This window comes from Plecotus auritus, assembly GCF_963455305.1.
Source record: "Plecotus auritus genome assembly, chromosome: 4".
In the NCBI taxonomy this organism is placed as follows: domain Eukaryota; kingdom Metazoa; phylum Chordata; class Mammalia; order Chiroptera; family Vespertilionidae; genus Plecotus; species Plecotus auritus.
Window position 1 is genome coordinate 61,053,899 of NC_137775.1, and position 5,320 is coordinate 61,059,218.

General features: G+C 39.5%; 1 pseudogene across 1 annotated transcript; it reads right to left on the reverse strand.

The window, feature by feature from the left end:
- Positions 1-4,348: 4,348 nt before the first annotated feature.
- LOC308246699 (nuclear envelope phosphatase-regulatory subunit 1-like) lies at positions 4,349-4,723 on the reverse strand (annotated as a pseudogene). The gene has a single exon. The product of its transcript is annotated as a nuclear envelope phosphatase-regulatory subunit 1-like (transcript).
- Positions 4,724-5,320: the final 597 nt, after the last annotated feature.

Genomic DNA, 5,320 nt, shown 5'->3' on the forward strand with positions numbered 1-5,320 from the left:
CTGACAACATATACTGAGGAACAAGATTTTAACTGCTCCAGAGAATAACAGTTTTGTAGCTTCTTTTATGCATTTGAAATTAAGGAGGGGAACATAAGGAAGACTGGAGAAAGCAAGATGGAAATTGGATTACAAAATAGTTAATAAGGTTAAGTGCTCTTTTGAGGGTTAATACCCCTTCCTATGGGTATTACTTCTGGTATTTCAGAGGTGTGTTAACGAAGATGCACAAGAACAATAGACAGAGCCAGATTAAAACCCTTCACTAAAGAAGCAATAGTACCCTACCTGGTTTGGCTCAGTGGATAGAGCATCCGCCTGCAGACTGAAGGGTCCTGGGTTTGATTCCAGTCAAGGGCACATGCCTGGGTTTCTGGCTTGATCCCCAGTAGAAGGCGTGATCAGTGATTCTCTCTCCTCATTGATGTTTCTATCTCTCTCTCCCTCTCCCTTCCTCTCTGAAATTAATAAAAGTATATTTAAAAAAAAAACACGAAACAATAGGCATGGGGCAGGACTACCCACCATGACCTGCCCAGTTAGGAATTTATCACCCTGTGAGGTTATTCTTCCTTCCTCTCTGAAATCAATAAAAAATATATATTAAAAATATAATCATAACTATGAAAATAAACATAACTTTTCAGGACGATGGGTTTTAGGATGCTATACTTTTACTGTGTTAATTGGAATGAGAGTAACTGAATGAGAGATACCTGTCTAAGGAATTTCAATTTAAAAAGACTCAAAATGTATGTTCTTCATTTCAGCTAATCCACTATAGGCATACCTCGATTTATTGTTCTTTGCTTTTTTGCCTGTCATGGATGTTGTGCTTGTTTTGTTTTGTTTTTTTACAAATTGAAGGCAAGACCCTGCACCAGCAAAAGGATTACACCTCACTTTATTGGAATATTCACTTTATTGCAGTGGTCTGGAACTGTACCCACTAACTCCAAGGTAAGCTTTCATAAAATTTTCCTTTCAGCAATGGGATAGAGATCTCTTGATCTTTCTGTGTACCCCCACCCCCTCAATTCACACCCTCTCATTTTATTGATGGTATTAGCAGCTATTTCACAATTGGTAAGTTAGAATTGCCATGCAGCAAAATGTAAGTGGCTGTTGAGATCTTTGTTGATACAGATTTCTAAGTTAAATGCCAGTTTGGTATCTGGTGCTATTTAAAAGGGCCAATCTTCCACAGCAGGGATTTTAGTGGAAGAATGCCAAGCAGTGCTCACTTGGTGTCTTGTTTCCAACTCTCGCTAGTGGTGCCAAGTTTATTATGGGTTAGAAACTGAACATGATCAAGTAGCCCATTTCTAAAATGTAATCATTTAATTTCCATATAATTTTATGAAGGCAGTTTAATTATTTTATAATTACATAACTGAATATGATATAATGCAAGGTCATAATGAATGCACTATCTTGCAACCTTAAACATGAAAAAATTGCAAGCAAATCATATACAGAGATTCAATTAAAGTAATACATAATCTGTGTTGGCATCTCTTTCTCTCCTTTCCAGGTGGGCATTCACTCGGAGTTTTCCTGGGAATATAGTAATTCTGGTTTCTCTTAGTTCTTGAGCTTTCTAAAAACCTGTAAGACACTATTTATTGTATGCTCTCTTAAAGTGTAATAATGATACCCAAGAGTGAGACAGAGGACCCTCTCATACCTGTCTGCTGCATTCTTATCAATGACATCAAGTAGAGCAGGCTTAGATGCTGGGCCGTAGGCTGCATGGCCTCACACCATTTCTAAGTAATAAGAAAAACATGTCTACATCAAAAAATATTTCTAGAACATATAGATTTCTAAATTAAAACTTCATGGGTTTTGCCCTGGCCAGGTAGTTCAGTTGGTTACAGCATCATCCTAATACGCAAAGGTTTTGGGTTCGATCCCTGGTCAGAACATATACAAGAATCAACCAATGAATGCATAAAATAAGAGGAACAACAAATTGATGTCTCTCTCTCTCTCTCTCTCTCTCTCTCTCTCTCTCTCTCTCTCTCTCTCTCCTCTTCCTCCTTCCCTCTCTGTCTCTCAAATTAAAAACAAACAAAAAAAAACAACTTCATGGGTTTTATGGACATAATAGGAGGCAAAAGGACATTTCACCTTATGACATAACCTCAAACTCAGATAACTCTAAAGTACTAATAGTCCCTTTTGTTATAGTTCCTATCCTCAGAGAGGTTTTTATGCTTTAGGTACTAAAGAGAAGTTGACTGATAAGGATGAACATAAGATATTTGTTCCTTCATGATCTTGAATCCACAGTCTATAGTTATATTGTTTAAAGAGACTATTTAACTGTGTGTTGTTGTTTTTCTTCAAGGTGATAGGGTGATCCCTGTGTGTTAGGGATACAAGTAAGAGGAAGATGCATGGGCAGGTACTGGGAAGGACTGATATTATGGGCTCCTTTGGGAAAGAAATCAGGACTTCCTTGGACATCATGCTCTACAAGGAGAGGCCTTAGTGAGAAAGTCAGTGGAAGTGAAGCTGACAGCCTTGGTGCTGGGACTGTGGCACTGAGAGTTTACCTGAGGTGTCTGGACTGAACATAGGTGGTGGGGAGGGTATAGACTGTTAGATTTGTATATCTATGAACAGGAGTTATCTGCATTGCTATCAGTTCATCTACAAATTATAGCGTTGTAAAATAGCTCAAAGACAATGAAACTTTCACGTAGTTTTCTACTCAAGTCATCCAGTAACCTTTTTGGTCCATTTCAAAGTCTTTCACAATTTTTCCCTACATTGGCAATCATGGAAATAAGCAATTGCTTTTAGATGCTCCACAAAGTCCTATTCATTACTAAATTCCTTCACAAATAATTCCACTTAGAAGTTTTTTTCTGATCCCTTCAACTGATTGTGATCTCTCTCTTGTAGCTCTACAATTCCACTGTGTCTCTTTTATGGCAGTACTGTATTTCATTTTACCATCAGTAATAGTTATGTTATATATCTCAGAGATTTTCAACCGGTATGCCGTGGTTTACTGCTGCAAGAATTTTATATTTATATATATAGTATTTATTTTTATACACATATTTACCTACAAAATTTACAGAAAATAAAACAACACAGAGTACAGAGAATACCTTCTTAAGACTTCTTAGGAGCAGAGGGTTTTATTGCTACAGTTCAAAGAATAAAATCTGATGCACGTGAAAGCCAGGATGAACACATTTCCATGAAATGGTAGCCTGGTTAAAAAGTTTTTGTCCTATTACTGAATTTTCAGCTTTATGTCAAATGAAATTTAAAAGATTGCTCTTGAAATTATTTAAACCATCTCAAAATCTTCTAATAAACAGGTAAAAGGCACCCCCAGTTCTTTAAAATGTTTAAGCAATCCCAATAGTTTAATTTTAAGTTATTATAGTACCTGTGGCTAATATGCATACACAGTAGGTCAATAACACTCTCTAAGCAGTGAGAATTGTAGATTCCCGTTTGTGGCACTGCCCCCCAGTTCTCCTTGTGATGGAGTGGATGATCAAGTACACTGTACAATACTAGTGCAATGGCACGTTGATCACAGCATAAAATCCAATTATCTAAAACAATAACTGTCAAATTCCCAGACGATACACAATTTATAACTAAACTGGTATTTTTAGAAGCCTCTGGAGCGTTCTTAAAATTATTTTTAAAATATAAAGTAAATTTAGCGTTAAATGAAAGCAACGAATAGGAAAATATCTCCCCAATAGTGGCTGAAGTTCACTCTCTGGTTTAACAAAAATTGTTTCTCAAAACATCTACGATTTCTTACAGCATAACGAAGATGAGTTTTCCTCAGTCCAAGCCCAACCCGATGGTTTCCTGCATTCTGGTTAAAGAGAGGAGTGTAAGACGAAAGGCACCGCTACCCTTAACAGTAGGTTTTAAAGAGGCGTGGAGAGGGCAAGCTGATGTTCCTGAGGAACTGGTGCAGGAGAACCAAGTCCCCATAACGCTTTCCTCTCTGACACTGGCGCTGATTTGCTATTTACAGTAGTTTGCAAAAATACAGGATAAAAACTGGATGAGTTTCCGTTTCTAAGTTTAACTTAGTAACACACACACACACTTCATCTGCAACAATCTCTGCAGGATCTGAAGTACTAAAGTGACACTAATACTGATACGCAAATAGCCCCCGGCACCAGCGCTGATCCTGCAGGTCGCCACCGCCAAGCAATCTGCGTAAATACTGCACACGTCTTGGCGGCTGTGGCTCTGACCGTCCCCCTCCAACTGCACCGGAGCCCTGCTGGCTTCTGCGGCCACTTCTCTGAAGAAAGGCTGCTGTAGGTCCCGTTACCGGGACTGCAGGTTGTCACCGAACACGAGGCCTCGGTTTCAGAACCTGTTTTCCTGTGTCATCCCAAGGCATGTTGTGCTCTGCTAACGTGGTTCGACATCGCGCGGCTATAATGGGAGGAGCAACTACTCTCTCGTGTATTCTAGCAAAGAAGCCTATTAGAGTGATGCAACTAACGGTGAAAAATGGGTGATTCCATAAGGACGCGAGGAAGGGCACCTTTTATGTCTCGGGATCTAGTAACCAGTTCCAGGCACCAGTAGCTGTACAGACAGATACCGCCGTAAGAAGCATTCTCCGGCGTCCAGTGGCAGGTTGCAAACAATGAATATATTCAGTAAGTCTCCTCTCGAAAGCCTTGAGATCTTCCGCCTGCTCCAGCGAGTTCATGGAGGTCATGTCAGCCGGCCCGCAGCTCGGGTCCTGACGCGCTCCCTCCGCATGGCAGCTTCGCGGGCCCCGCCCGGCCCGCAACACCAACTCCACCTCTCATGCTGCAAGAATTTTTAAAACATGCAATATCTGACTGTTTAGTCAGGGACACTGACCTACTTTCCCTTAGATTGTCAAACAATGACAACAGCCAACACAACAACAGTTGTCCGGTATGAATGAATCAAATTTACACCTATTTTTTTTTTTTTTTGTCAGATTGGCAAAAAATATTTTGTGTGGGTGTGCCACAGAATTTTAGTAATTCGTTTATGTGTGCCATGAGATGAAAAATGTTGAAAATTGCTGACCTATCTTATTCCCCATAATGGATTATAAATTGAGTTTTTACAATTCTGTGCAGTAGCTATCAGGGGGCCTGCATATGTAACGTGCCCAATAGATATGCCTCATGAAATTTAGTGTAATTCTTACATCCATTCAGCTACACCTAATTAGCTTTGTTTAAAAGTCAAGATGGCAGCTTCCTGCAAAGTAAGATCTCAGGAGCTGATCTCTGTATGGAATCATCTTTTACTTCATTAATATAAATTG